Source organism: Pelodiscus sinensis, chromosome 1 (genome assembly GCF_052426305.1).
Source record: "Pelodiscus sinensis isolate ZL-2025 chromosome 1, ASM5242630v1, whole genome shotgun sequence".
Taxonomy (NCBI): Eukaryota; Metazoa; Chordata; order Testudines; family Trionychidae; genus Pelodiscus; species Pelodiscus sinensis.
The window spans coordinates 22,513,826-22,529,693 of NC_143052.1; the positions used below are offsets into that span (position 1 = coordinate 22,513,826).

At 47.5% G+C, this 15,868-nt stretch overlaps 1 non-coding gene across 1 annotated transcript; it reads left to right on the plus strand.

Annotated features, from left to right (window-relative positions):
• Positions 1-4,630: 4,630 nt before the first annotated feature.
• On the plus strand, positions 4,631-4,789 carry LOC112544814 (U1 spliceosomal RNA). Its single transcript, XR_003088147.3, has one exon. It is a non-coding gene; the product is annotated as a U1 spliceosomal RNA (small nuclear RNA).
• Positions 4,790-15,868: the final 11,079 nt, after the last annotated feature.

Below are 15,868 nucleotides of genomic sequence, written 5' to 3' on the forward strand. Positions count from 1 at the left end.
TCACTGTATACCCTTTTTTTTTCCAAATCATTTATGAATGTGTTGAACAACACTGGACCCAGTACAGACCTCTGGGGGACACCACTAATTACTTCTCTCTAAGGGTGAAAGTAACTTAACTTTCTTACAGGTACTCTGCTATCACAATACCTTTACTTCTCACTGCTCTCACCATTTATTCCCACCCTTTCTTTCCTATCTTTTGACTGGAGCACCTGACAATGTTTTCTGGATCATCTAATGATCCTTAGTTTGCTTGAATGACAATCATTCTGTTATCTTATTCACCCTGCCCCTGTTTAGAAACAAACTCCTTGATGCAAAGAATATGTTGCTCCTAGCTTCCAAATTCATCACATATCACACCCAGGATGTGTTGCAGGTAAGGATTCTATCTGGGACTAGGGTGACTAGACCTCTGGCACAAAAATATGTGGCGGGGGGGCGGGGGTACAAATCCTCCAGCCCTGCCTAAATGGCACTCCTGTAACATATTCATAAATGATCTGGAGAAAGAGGTAATCAGTGAGGAGGCAAAATTTGCAGATGATACAAAATTGCTCAAAACAGTAAAGTCTGCGGCAGATTATGAAGTGCTTCAAAAGGATCTCACAAAACTGGGAGAGTGGGCAACAAAATGGCAGATGACATTCAATGTTGTTACATGCAAATTAATGAATTTTGGAAAGCACCCTCCCAACTATGTATGTAAAATGATGGGGTCCAAATTAGCTGCTATTAAGAGAGAGATCTTGGAGTCAGTCTCTGAAAACATCCACTCCGTGTGCAAAGGCAGTTAAAAAGCAAACAGAATGTTGGGACTCATTAAGAAAGGGATACATCAGAACACAGAAAATATCGTATTGCCTTTCTATAAATCCGTGGTACCCCGCATCTTGAATACTGTAGGCAGATGTGGTCACCTCATCTCAAAAAAGATATATTGAAATTGGAAAAGATTCATAACAGGGCAACAAAAACAATTGGAGAATGGAACAACTGCCATATAAGGAGAGATTAATAAAACTGGGACTTTTCAGCTCGGAAAAAAGCTGACTAAGGGGGAATATGATAGCAATCTATAAAATCATAAGTGGTGTAGAGAAAGTAAATAAGAAAAAGTTATTTACTCCTTCCCATAACACAAGAACTAGGGGGTCACCACATGAAATTAATAGACAACCGATTCAAAACAAAAAAGGAACATTTCTTCATACAACGTACAGTCAATCTGTGGAACTCCCTGACAGAGGATGTTGTGAAGGCCAGGACTTCAAGATTCAAAAAGGAACTAGATATTTGCATGCAGAATATGTCTATCAGTGTCTCTTAGCTAGGATGGGCCGGGATGGTGTCTCTAACTTCTATTTGCCAGAAGTTGGGAATGAGTGACGGGATGGATCACTTGAGGATTACCTGTTCCATTCATTCCCTCTGAGCATTGTCCACTGTCAGCAGACAGGATACTGGGCTAAATGGACCTTTGGTCTGACCTAGTATGGCTGTTCTTATGTTGCAAAGTAAGTTTCAAAGGAAAGCTTGGATATGTGACCTGAGTATAATCCAGGATGGGCAATAATTTTTCAGGAGAGGCCACTCCAAGAACGTGGTAAGTGGTCAAGGGCCACACTTTTCTATGATATTAATAGAAGGGGAGCATGGTCTGGGATTGAGCTTGGGTGCAAAAAGGAACTCAGGATAGGGCACTGGGGTGCAGGAGGGGATCTGGGGGTGAGGGGGTTGGATGAAGGATGGGATTGTTATGGAGGTTGGGCATTGGGGTACAGGAGGGGATGCAAGCTCTTGGATGGGGGTGGGTGCAGGAAAGGATTATGACCGAGGGAGACATGTAGGAGGAGGTGCAGGATCTGGGAGGGAGTTGTAACCTGTGGCACAGGTGCAGGATGGGGTGCAGCGGTTTGGATTGTGATCTAGGGTAAGAGGGAGTTGTGACCTGGGTTAGGGAATTGGAATGAAGGAGGCAGTGGGGTTCCAGGTGTAGGCTCTTGCCAGGAGGCATTTGCCCAAGACAGCCCCTTTCCAGTAGCTCCCTGCCAGCCACTACCCCACATGTCGCTCGTAAAGGCCAGCGGCTGGAGCCAGCATGTGCGTCTCTGCACAGAACATGCCCTGGGAGGAGGGGCCGGTTGCACATGCCCACACGCATGGCCCAAGTAGTTCCCATTAGCAAGTTTTCAGCAAATGGGAGCTGCAAGAATTGTGCAGGGCAGGCAATATGCGGAGAGCTCCAACCTCCCAAGGGGTGCGTGCCATGCAGAGATGCACATGCTGGCCCCAGCAGCTGGCCTCTTTGAGTGGTGTGTGGGGCCGCAGCAGGCAGGGAGCCTATCCAAGGGTCCTGCTTTCGCTCTGGACTTTGGCAACCCAGAGATTGTGGCGGGCCAGACCCAAATGTATGGTGGGCCAAATGTGGCCTACGGGCTGTTTTTTGCTCACCTCTGCCTGGTATAACTGAAATAGTGATAACTGTCTGAATCTGAAAACAACCCGAAACTACAGCTCAGAGAGAAATAGTCATCCCCTTGCATGTCAGGTAAGTGTAACTCCCAAACCCACTGCTCTGGAGGGCCCTGCCAACATCACCCCAGAATAAATTCATCCATTCCAAGGCCAGCAGGGACCATGGTGATTACCCTGTATAAAACAGGCCACAGACTGTCCCCAGAATGATCCAAGAGCAGATCTTTGAGAAAAAACACCCAACCTTGATTTACAAATTGTCAGTGATGGAAAATACTCTTGCAACTCTTGATAAATTGTTTTAATGGTTAATTACTCTCACTGTTTAAAATGTAGAGAGCTCTATACAGACATTTGTGCAGAGGTCTGTATGTGCAGCAGCCAGAGGCGGATGCGCAGGATTACCACACTTGTAGAAGAGGATTCACCCTCAGCAGATACACCCCTTCTCACACACCTCACCACTTTCACCAGTGTCTCTACAGGAGCCAGGGGACCCCAGCTGCCACACTTGCTGTTCCTAAGAAGAGAAAATACTGCTGCCATTCTTCAGGCAAGGTGTTAACAGACCATGTGCCACAGTCTGTTAAGCTCCCCTGCCACTTTTCTCCTCTAGGTAGAGGACAGGACCACACGCAAAGGGGAGGGGCTGCATTGTGATGTGCTTAAGTCCGTTCTGGTCTCAATGAATTCAATGGGAGTTGTGTGTACACACTGCTTTCAAGATCCAGCCCTTATTTCGGACTTGATATCAGAGCTGACCAAAAAAATCTGCATCAGAACCATTTTCCATTGGCAAATGCAATTCCTCCAAAATAGAAACACTTCACAAAACTGTTTGGATTTCATCAAAACTTTTGTTTCAGAGATAAAAAGCAGGGAGCGGAGCTTTGACAATTTTTCTTTTAGAAATGATTGTTTTGAAAAATTATAGTTTGTGTTATAATTAAAAAAAAGTTTAAAAAGAAAAAAAAACATTTGGATCCACCTCCAAGCAACTTTTTCTTCCGAATTTTGTTCCAAATCAAAACCAAAACAAATGTTGAAATCTCACAATCCTCCATGAATGGGAATTGCCATTCTGGACACAGCTGGAGTTAGCTGTATGTATCTCTTCTTTGTTTACGTCTGCATGGCAAGTAGCAGCAAGTGTCAGAGCCTGGCTATACAGACCCAGATTTGGGCTCATGCTATGGCACTCAGGGTATGTCTACACTGCACACTTATTTTGAAATAGCACAGCTATGCTACAGGGAAACCTCAACATTAGTCTGAGGCAGGCTCCCCTAATGTGGATGCCCTACCTCGATGTAGAGCCCCAGGAAGCACTAGGGAGTAATTACTTTGAATGGCCCCGGAAAGTAGTTATTTTGAAATAGCTGCAGTGGAGTGCCCACACTACAGCTATTTCGAAATTGCTGTTTTGGAATAGGTGTTATTCCTCACAGAATGAGGTTTATTGGAGTCCGAATAAGCCATCCATTATTTCAAATTTATTTTGAAATAACAGAATTGCTACGTAAAGACTCGCATTGTTATTTCAGAATAACAGCCATTATTCCGAAATAACGCCGCTGTATAGACGCACCCTAAAACAACCGGGTAGACATTCAAGGTCAGTCTGTGAAGCTCCCCTCTCCCCCTTCTCTAGCCTTCTGAGACTGAATGTCTCTGCCAACTCTGAATGTCTACAGCTAATTTTCTCACTGTAGCACAAGCCCTGTGACCCCAAATCTGAAGATCCACACACTGAGACTCATTGCTGCAGGTTTCTGCTTGCCATGCAGATGAACCCTATCTCAGCCTGCATGTGGGAGACACAACATACTTTGGGAGCAGCAGCCTTAAATGCCTGAATAGCTTTGACAAGACATCCAGCGATGCACAGTGGTTCTCACACCCAGGGGCAGATATAGGGCAGGGCGAACGGGACGGCCGCCCCGGGCCCCGCGCCTCAAAAAGCCCCACGCATGCGCCATGGCAAAGGGGGGCCCCGCAAAATTATGCTGCCCGGGGCCCCGCAAAACGGTCATCTGCCCCTGCTCACACCACACTTCATCCAAAACCCAGACACTGCATGAGCTGAACACTCTTAATTCCAGTGAGATACTCAACAGGATTTGAGGGCTCTCAACACCATGTGGGGGGTGCACTATCAGAGGAGATACCATGGTCATGAAAATGGTTTTCCCAGGGTGAGGCTCATCCATTGCACTGTGGGTGTGCTGACCCCTGCAATTTCCCCAAACGTAGGAAACTCAGCTGCATAATTTGTGGTAGTGAGGGACAGTGTTCGTGCTTTCCGCTGGGGAAAAAAATCCTCGCAGGATCAGACTCCAGTACTTTCCACCTTGGGGATGTTTTATTTGTTTGTCTGTCTTTGTGAGTTTACATTATTAATTTTTCCCAATGAGCCTGTAAATATTTGTTGCCAATACAGTCTGATATTTACCTGTTGAGAACATTATTTCTTCCACTCAGAAAGGCCCTGTTTATACAAAGAAAAAATCTCCCTTCGTTGCAAATCTCCTAGTTCAAAAAAGGTCCCAGATAATGCCTGAACTAGGAGGTTTGCAGGTTGGAACTAGTGCAACAAAACCCCCGGCTGAGCCCAAACAGTCACAAGTGCAATGTCTTCTGGAGGTTAAGCTATCAAACATCCACTAGCTAATTGTAACATTAATCTCTTTCTGCCAACTGCTGGGAGGTTAATACTGTGCTAGAGGCATGTTGCCATGTAAAGCCATTTAATTCTGTGCTGGAAGTCATGACTGCTTGTACAGATCCAACAAAGTGACAGTGAATGGAAAGAAAAAAGAAAGCAAAGAAAAAAGCTAAGACGTTTATTGCTTTGAAAGGACAAACGTTTGAGAAGTGGCCTCTGGTCTGAGAGGCCTCAGTGTTTAGAGTGCCCAACACAAGACACTCAGAGGTCATTTTTGAAAAATTGGACCAAAATGTCCAGATTATTTCAGAGCAGCTGGTGGCTTTGGGGATCAATGCAGAGAGTGGATTAAGTGGCTCAAGGCTGCAAAATGAAGGATGCTAATGGCACCTCTGGGAATTCTGTCATCCTGTCTCTTTTTTGAGAAATGTAACTGGGTTCTGAGAACTGTAGCGAACCCTGAGCCCACAAACGTGTATGACAATCAGCTAAGGAGGGTTACCCTATAACTAGGGCCCTAACAAGTTAACAGTTCATTTTGGTCGATTTCACAGTCATATGATTTTAAAAATGGTAAATTCCATGACTTCAGCAATTTAAATCTGAAATGTCACGATGCTATGATTCATAGGGGACCTGGTTCAAAAAAAAGTTTTGGGGGAGTCAAAAGGTTCTTGCAAAGGGGTATGCCAGCAGCAGCAAAGATGTAAGGGTAACATGGAATGGCATGCTGCCCAGCTCTGAAGTCAGCACAGGAGTATGGGTGACTATTCCATGATCCCCTAAATTAACCCTGTGACCCTCCTGAAACTGTCTTGTAGGTCAGGAACCCCACTTTGAGAAATGCTGGCCTCCCCTATTAAATCTTTTAGGAAGTGTAGAGCACGCAAAAGACCAGATTTCACAGGGGAAAATCAGATTTTATGGTCCATGATGCACTTTTCATGGCCATGAAGTTGGTAGGTCCCTAGTTAAACTCCCTAGTGCCAAAAGAATATTATTTGATGGATGAAGGGCAAGAAGTGACCCTGGCACTGAGACCCAAAGGAGTCTGAGCTTCAGAGGAGTGGCCGCACATTCTGGTTCATCTTTAGATAATCTGTTTGGGAGCAGCAGATAGTGGAACCAGTGGAACAGGACACACTGTTGGAGACAGAGCCTGGAAAGTTTCTGCTGCCATGTTTATTGTTATTAAAAATGGACACTGGGGCTACATCTAGACTGGCATGATTTTGCACAAACGTGTCCGCGTTTGCGCAAAATTTTGCCACCTGTCTACACTGTCTACGAGTATTTGCGTAAGAACACTGACTTTGTAATGTATAAAATCGGTGGTTCTTGCGCATATACTCTGACGCTCCCACTCAGGGATAAGCCCTCTTGCGCAAGTATTCTTGCACAAGAGGGACAGTGTAGCCAGCCACGTTAATTTCTTGCGCAAGAAAGCCCGATGGCTAAAATGGCATTGGAGCTTTCTTGCGCAAGAGAGTGTCTACACTGGCACGGATGCTTTTGTGCAAAAGCACATCTTTTGCACAAAGGCACATGCTAGTATAGATGCTCTCTTGTGCAAATACTTTTAACGGAAAAACTTTTCCGTTAAAAGTATTTGCACAAAATCATGCCAGTCTAGACACAGCCCGCGATTGGCGGGGAAACAACAAGCAGGTCTCATAAAATTTTTACAGATTCTTTACTGATTGTTGCCAATATGGGCTGGAGCTACAATGAAGGACGTCACATACTCCTGCTGATATTATTCACTTTATAAACCAAACACCCATTCTGTATTGACTGACCCATAAACTGCATTCAACAAAAACTGGCTGTAAAGAATCCAAACCAAATCAGAGTGTGTATTTTGGTTGATAGCTGGCTGAAATATGAGTCCAAATCAGGGGATGGTGTTGTTAGAAGGGGGACTCAATGGCTGGAAGTCACCAGGATGCTTATGAGGAGGCTGCACTATGTCCCTTTGCCATATCAGCATCTTGTTGATTTGAGCATGGTTTTTTGCTCATGTCCTATGCAAATTAAAAGTGTCTGAGGAACTGGAACATCTGGTAACTCTGGAGATAGTTGCAAGAATGTTTTAGGACCAAAAAGGCTTACACATTTTTTCACTTAAAGATCTCGTATCAAATTCTGAAACATGTGGGGAAGGCAGAGAAACTTGCAATTCCAGCATCCATTCTAGGGAAGCAACTAAAAGCTCCCATCTGGAATTGGCCAAGAACTGTCATGTCTAAAAAATGTGAGCTAAGTAAAAATGTCTGCTTTCTCTCAAAGGAGGAGCAGTTTATTAAAAAATAACTCTCCCCCCCCCCCCCCCCCCATGCTACCTGTGACGGTCACAGACAAATCCCAGATGAGATTTTCCAGCCCCTGCAGTAATGGATTCCTTTTGTTAGCTCCTCCATTTCCTCGGATACTTTTATGTTACATTATAAAGGGCACTCAAAGGACAGAAATCAACTGAGCCACAATGAGCAAAACCTGCCTGCTAGGTGCCCCTTGAAAACATACACATCTTCACAAACATTTCTGTGCTGCTACAGTGAAACCAAGAAACAATCTCATTTTATGAGGTTCAGAAACAGCTTTTTCGCCTAACTCCTGAATTTCTTGGGAAAAGGGCGGGGGGAGGGTTTACTGTGCATGCTCACTCATCAGTTTTGTAGGCTGAATTCCACCCTTCAGTGACAATGCCTCTGGAAAGGAAAAGATACCATGTTATCAGGCCAGGCCCAGGCAAACCCACTGACATCAGTGCAGCTGCAGCATGCTTAGCACTTATGCAGCACTTTATATATTCAAAGGACTGTACAAATATTAACTCATTAACTCTGGCAATGGTCCAGGGAAGGAGAGAGTTCAGCAAACTCAGCCCTATCTTGCACACAGTAACTGAGAGACACAGAGGGGGTTAAGGCTCCATAACACCTTCCAAGAGGAGCACCCAAAGGTATTTTTCCCGCTAGAGGCAGGATTCCTCCCAGAGCCCAGAGATGATTAGTGTGCCACATCCAATGCTTAGGGTTGGTCTGGTTTGTGACTGGAATGCCCGGTTTTAAAGGGACCCTGGCAATGCCAGTCAGCACCCTTAAAAGACCACTTGGGGATGCACTGGACGTCTGGTGCTAAGACTGACCTCCTATCTACCCTGGCTCCATGCAACTTCCAGATGTGACCACCAAGTCCCTGCAACTGCTAGGCCCAGGGAAGCTCTGCACACTGCCCCCTCCCTAAGTGCCGGCTCCACAACTCACATTGGCCAAGAACTGCAACCAATGAGAGCTGCAAGAGCAGTGCCAGTGAGTGCGAGAGCAGTGCGTTGAGCTCCCTGACTGCCCTTGCACCTTGTGGCCACTTCCTGGGAGCCATAATCAGTGCTCCTGGGAACCTGCACCCCAACTCCCTGCCACAGACCAGTGACCTCTCTTACACTCCAAATCCCTTATCCCTGACCCCACCCCAAAGCTGCCTGCGCCCTCAGACAGAGCCCTCACTCCCTTCCCTCAACCCAACCTGCAGTTCCATTCTACTGAGGGTGGAGGACAGCAAGAGATAGAGGGAAGAGGGATGGAGCCAGCAGGAAACAGGGCCTCAGAAAAGAGACGGGGAAGAGGCATAGTCTCAGGGCAGGATCTGGCAGGGGGCAGGGCAGGGGTGTTAGGTTGGCAAGTCAACTAATGCTGTACCTCTTTATGGAATGCAAACTGTGACCCACAGCACAAGCACGAGGCTTCATGAGCCAGTGGCTAGACAAAGGCCCTTTGGGGTGCCATGTGTCCCCAGGTAGTAGGCACAAAGTAGCCCCTAGGCATAAGGGAACAGCAATCCCACCAAGCCCTTACACAGGCCACTATAAGATGGGTCTTTATACACTCCTCACCACCACTGTGCCCCTTCCTATCTAGCCCAAATGGATTCAGAGATCTTAGGTGAGTAATTTGCCAGTGCTTGGATTAGGCTCTGACTAAGGGTACGTCTAGACTACCGCGTTTTGTCGACGGAAGTTTTGTCGACAGATACTGTCGACAAAACTTCCGTTGACAATTTGCGTCCAGACACATGGAGTTCTGTCGACAAAGCAAGCCGCTTTGTCGACAGAACTCCGTAGTCTGGACGCAACGTTACAGGCAATAACACCTTCTGTCGACAGAACTCTGTCGACAGAAAGTGTTTTGCCTCGTAAAATGAGGTTTACCAGCGTCGACAAAACTGCGGAGTTCTGTCGATGTTATGTCGACAGAACTCCGCGGTAGTGTAGACGCTGGTATTGTTTTGTCGACAAAAGTCCACTTTTGTCGACAAAACTAGGTAGTCTAGACACACCCTAAATGCCCAGAGCTTAAATCACATCCGCAGCTATTCTAAGTTTGCCGTAGAGCGCTGCACATGGACAGTTCCTAGAGCCTGCCTCTGAAGCAATAGCCTTTTGCCTTCTTGTCATACCGAATAGATGAGGCCTGTTAGAGAGGCACATGCTGTGCCCTCCCAGGCCATGCTGCCGCAATTGATCTTCTGTGGTTCGAATTAGCGAGTCTAGTGAAGACCTGCTCATTTGAACTGAGAGGGTGCTCCCGTCAGTGCTGGTAGTCCTGATCTTCACAAGGAGTAAGGAAAGTCGACCTCCACTATGTGGATGGCCCGAAATCACAATTTAAGATACGTAATTAATGTAGCTGCAGTTGTGTATCTCAAATGGATTTTCCCCTTTAGTTTAGACCAGGCCTCAGGAAGACTGTTACTGTGGTTGTTTGCTATTTTCTCTTAATCCCAAAGGGTATGTCTACAATTGCAGCCTATTTTGGAATAGGGCTGCAAATGTAGGCATTTGGAATTGCAAATCAAGCCCGGGATTTAAATATCCCACACTTGATTTGCATCTTCCCGGCGGGGCGCCATTTTTGAAATGTACAAGTCCGGAATAACTGCCCGCATCTACACATGGCAGTGAAATGGGCGTTCGAAATAAAGCCCTAGTTCGAACTACCTGTTATTCCTCCTGCAACGAGGTTTAACAGGTAGTTCGAAATAGGGCTTTATTTCGAATGCTTGTTTCACTGCCGTGTGTAGACTTGGGCAGTTATTCCAGACTTGTAAATTTCAAAAATGGCGCCTGGCCAGGAAGATGCAAATCAAGCTTAGGATATTTAAATCCCGGGCTTGATTTGCAATTTCAAATGTGTACATTTGCAGCCTTATTCCGAAATAGGCTGCAAGTGTAGACATACCCAAAGTTCATTCAATCAGCAAATATATGACAGCTTCTTGTGTATAGAAATCATTAATGGGTACCTTTGGCTCCTGCTATGCCCTTCACTAGTGCCCTGCAGTATCTGAATGAACTAATGGGGTATTAAGGAATATAGAAAATGAGTATAAAAGAGAACTCATTGCTCTTCTTAAAGGTTCAAAGTGAAAAATCCAATACAGGATCATGTTAGCCCTCTTCTCTTTCACACGGAGCTGGTTTCGGAGAGATCTTGTCCTGGAAGGTGAACCACAATGAAGCCAGCAAGCAGCAATTTGAGGTAGATCAGAACCAGTGGTTTGTCAAAATGTAGACACATTTTTAAGATAAAAAACTGCCTGCTTTTCACTGGTTGCATTTGATATTTATAATACCGAGCTCCAGTGGAGGCGGGGGAACCACTGTCTGTAATAGATATTTTCACCCAACCCATTCTGAACTCCAACATATCATTTTCTGTAGCCATGAAAATTACAGGACTGTTCAGAAGCTGCCAAACCAGCGACATGCACAACACGCAGCTTTTGACTCAAAACGTTTTGAAGGCTTTTCTTAAAAACATCTAAGTGTGTCTCATGCTTCCAGAAACCTATAATAAAGAGCCAAACTTTGTGTTCACAAATGGTGGGGCAGGCTTTTCAAGAGACAGGGCCTTTCACTGGCTGTATACATTTCTATTTAGGGCTCTGCCCTTTCAAACGTAGGAAGCACAATACTGGAGACAGCCTGTCAAAGCTAGGATTAGACACAAACTTGCCTCCTGAGGTACTTTTGGTTTATGGATATTTCACACTCATTCTGGGAACTGCTATTAATGACAATGGACCAGAGAGAAGATATAGAAGAGATTCTCCATGTAGATACGTCTCCCCCTTCCCCCATGGACAGGATCAGCTTCCTCCATGGCACTGCCTAATCCCAGCGCCTCAGGGGAGCACTAAGTGAACTGAGATTTTGGAGAGGGCTGAGAGCTGGTGGCAATTTGGAACAAGGCCAGCAGGGTCCACATCATTCTCCCGCCCTCCCTCCCTCCCCCGAACCCTGCTGAGATTCCCCAGTGAAGTCCATACAAGTGAGGGCTGCATCACCCACCCTGCAAATCATCCTCTATATTAGGGATCCCCCTCGCATGGGGTTCCCAGGACAGCAGTGATCAGGAGGACACCTTGGGAGAGCACCTCCAAAGAACCATGTTGAGTTCAGACCTAGAAGTACAAGGGTCCCCAGCAGGCTGCCAGGAATAAGGAATTCCCTGAAAGTTTGATCAATGGCTGTTAGGGTCCATCAATGGCCAGAATGGGCTGGGATGGTGTCCCTAGCCTCTGTTCACCACAAGCTGGGAATGGACAACAAGGAATGGATCACTTGATGAGTACCTGTTCTGTTCAGCCCCTCTGGGGCACCTGGCAACAGCCACCCAAGCTACTGGGCTAAATGGACCTTTGATCTGACCCAGTATAGCCTTTCTAATGGTCTTAACACAAAATGTTCCAGACAAAATACTTCAGACTCAAGGAATCACCAGTTTCATCAGAAATTCTCCAGCCAGCTCTCTTCCATTCAAACACCAGTGTCGGTCTTCGTATAATCCAACCAGTTTTTGCCAGTCACCACTATTTTTAAGCACCATGTCAGGTATGCTTGTTCTGAGCAAGATTACAAAAACAATAGCTGGATGTCTGCACTAGGGCTCCCATAGGGGATAAACAGACATTTTGAGACAATATCGCTAGTGTAGACAACCTCTTGAAAAAACCTGGGCACGAACAGTCTCTCAGGGTACGTCTAGACTACATGGCTCCGTCGACGAAGCCATGTAGATTTGTTTGTTCGGCAAAGGGAAATGAAGCCGCTATTTAAATAATCGTGGCTTCATTTAAATTTAAATGGCTGCCCCGCTCTGCCGATCAGCTGTGTGTCAGCAGATCTGGGCAGTCTGGACGCTCCCCTGCCAACATGAAAGCCCTTTATCGACCTCCTCGGTAAACCTCATCCTACGAGGCATAACGAGGTCGATAAAGGGCTTTCAGGTCGGCACGGGAGCATCCAGACTAGCGCGCTGAGCCGAGAAACAGCTGATCATTTCCCTTTGCCAATCAGCCTAATCTACATGGCTCCATCAATGGAGCCATGTAGTTTAGACACACTTTCACTGTCCTGGTTTATTATTGTTGTTTGCTTTATTTGTTGCTGTTTTACAAATCCATAGCAACCTTTGACATTGTAAATGATATGTTAAAGTCCATGTCCCCAGGAGACTTTCCTCCCTTTAGGGTGTTTTTTTGTTTTAAGCCAGAAAACCAGAGTTGACTGGACAGATAGATACAGACTTTTATTACTGGTCTCAGGAACTGCATGAAGGGATGTGATTTTTTTTGGTGATCTTCACTTTTTAAGCCTCGTCACAATGCAGTGATCAGTTTCTGTCTTTATACTGCACACCTCCCTACTAATGAACAACCCCATTCTTGTGAGATCAGTACCAACAGACAATGTGGCTCAGCACATTCTTAAATCCAGCAGAAATAAGAGCATCAGCTTCTAAGCAATTCTAGGAGAAGTCCCACGCCTTGTGACTTCCTCATTAGTTACTTTGGAATGGGATTTGATTATACATGTACAAGTGCAGAAGAAGGTCTAGCCCTCACATTTTCCATTTCATTAAGCTTCAGAGCTCGGTAGATGACAGACATTCCTGATCATGAAGGATTTTGTGATTCAAAAAAAAAGTTTGTTCTGAACAACAAAACCTGAAAATTTCATAATTCCCCACAAAGGAAATCTGTATCTATCTAATCTATCTATCTATATCTATGATAATATCTGAGAGAGTTTGTCTGTCTTTGTGCCAGTCCGTCTGTCAGTTCAAGAACTCCTCCAAATGATAAGAACTAGGACCACTAAATTCGGTCGCTATACAGCTTCCTGTTATAATAACTTAAAGCAAGGTAGGGGTTTAGTTGTGCCAGAAAAATGGGAATGAAATGGGATTGTTTCTCAGAAAACCTTATATACAAGTGACAGAATCACCAGGCAGGTGAGAAGGGCTAGTGGGGGCAACACTCCCCCTCCCGGGGACTGGCCAAGTCTCGAGCCTCTCACTCCCAGGTGTCCTTTGTGGGTGGGGGGAGGGATGTGGCAGGTGCCCTATCCCCTTGGCCACCCCAGGGTCCATCCCCCCTCCCTGCCATCAGCCTTCAGGGCTGAAGCTCCTTCCTTCTCATGGGCATCTGGTTTGCTGAGCAGAGGAAGGTGCTGCCTACTCAACTAGGACTGTGATCGCCCTGCCCCTCCTTGCCTCCAAGTTCCTCCTGGAGTTACTGTGGAATGCTTACTAGTAATAGAGATGCAGCCGTGTTAGTCTGGTTTTGCTGAAACAAAAGACAGGCCTATGCAGCACTTTAAAGACTAACAAGATGGTTTATTAGGTGATGAGCTTTCGTGGGTTCAGGCAGGTTGCAGGGCGGCCTGGAAGGCAAAGTAGCAGGGAGCCTCCTCAGCAGCCTGCCCCTGAACCTGCATGGCATAAACACAAGACTAGAGTTACAGTCACATGGGCACACAGCCTGCAGATCAATCTGGAGAGCCACTGCCAGCCCTGATCTGGAAACGCCCTGTGCTTGCTGCGTTGCTGCTGCTGCTGCTGCTGCTTGCTTGCCTGTCTCTTCCTCTCCTCAGCTCCCTCCCTGCTTGGCCTCTCACCCCATCCAGCCCCCCTTCCCTGTACCTTGGCCCAGGGTGAGCAAAGTGGGCTTCCTCCTTGCTCCCCACCCCCTTCTCATCTGCACTCTCTGGCTCAGTTGGCTCCCTCCTCTTGCTCGTGCGTGGAGTGATGGTGGGTTTGGTTTCGCTTCCCCAGCCCAGTTGCTACTGATCCTTCTCCCCTTGCTCTCTCCCCACACGTGCACCCCATAATGCCCCTCCCCTCTTGTGTGTGTGGAGTGGGGAGGTGGTTGTCTAGCCCTACAGCCCTGCAGAGAGAGCTGCCTGGTCCCCTTCTCTTCTTGTCCTCTCCCCACATGTTTCCTGTTTTCTGTGCCCTGCAATGCAGGTGGGGTTGGGGTACGGAAGGGGGAGTGAGGGGAATGAGAGGAGGGGTTAGAGGTGGGGCAAGAGGCAGTGGGGAAGGCATGGGAGAGTGAGGGGAATGAGAGGTGGGGCAAGAGCCAGTGGGGAAGGAATGGGAGAGTGAGGGGAATGAGAGGTGGGGCAAGAGGCAGTGGGGAAGGAATGGGGGAGCGAGGGGAATGAGAGGTGGGGCAAGAGCCAGTGGGGAAGGAATGGGGGAGCGAGGGGAATGAGAGGTGGGGCAAGAGCCAGTGGGGAAGGAATGGGGGAGTGAGGGGAATGAGAGGTGGGGCAAGAGCCAGTGGGGAAGGAATGGGGGAGTGAGGGGAATGAGAGGTGGGGCAAGAGGCAGTGGGGAAGGAATGGGGGAGTGAGGGGAATGAGAGGTGGGGCAAGAGGCAGTGGGGAAGGAATGGGAGAGTGAGGGGAATGAGAGGTGGGGCAAGAGGCAGTGGGGAAGGAATGGGGGAGTGAGGGGAATGAGAGGTGGGGCAAGAGGCAGTGGGGAAGGAATGGGGGAGTGAGGGGAATGAGAGGTGGGGCAAGAGGCAGTGGGGAAGGAATGGGGGAGTGAGGGGAATGAGAGGTGGGGCAAGAGCCAGTGGGGAAGGAATGGGAGAGTGAGGGGAATGAGAGGTGGGGCAAGAGGCAGTGGGGAAGGAATGGGAGAGTGAGGGGAATGAGAGGTGGGGCAAGAGGCAGTGGGGAAGGAATGGGGGAGTGAGGGGAATGAGAGGTGGGGCAAGAGGCAGTGGGGAAGGAATGGGGGAGTGAGGGGAATGAGAGGTGGGGCAAGAGGCAGTGGGGAAGGAATGGGGAGTGAAGGGAATGAGGGAAGGGGGTGAGAATGTGGGGGCAAGGAGCTATTGGGAAGGAATGGGGAGTGAGGGGAGAGGGATGGAGAAGAAAAGGGGATGAGGAATCGAGAGGAGAGGAGCAGGAGTCTGGTATGCAGTGTCCCCTCAGCAGCAGCTAGGGCTCCATGGTTAAGCAGGCTCATCTAACCCTCATCCTGACTAGTCCTGATCCCCTAAACCTGCTCTCATCCAACAAGCTTTCAACCCACAGGCCCCCACTCCACTGAGCCCCAACAAGCTGCACCTGGACCCTCTACCTTATCAAGACCCACTTAGAATCATAGAACCATAGAGCTGGAAGAGACCTCAGAAGATCATCAAGTCCAGCCCCCTGCTCTAGGCAGGACCAATCCCAACTAAATCAACCCATCAACTTCCTCAGCACCTGGATCTCACACCAGGCCCCGACTCCTCCACTGAGCTCTCCCAGAGTCCTGTTGCCCCTACACCAGAACCCAATGAGCCCCTATGCATCCAGATCTCCCACTGAGCCTCCCATACCCAGACTGCCCCACACCCAGATCCCCACAGCATCCT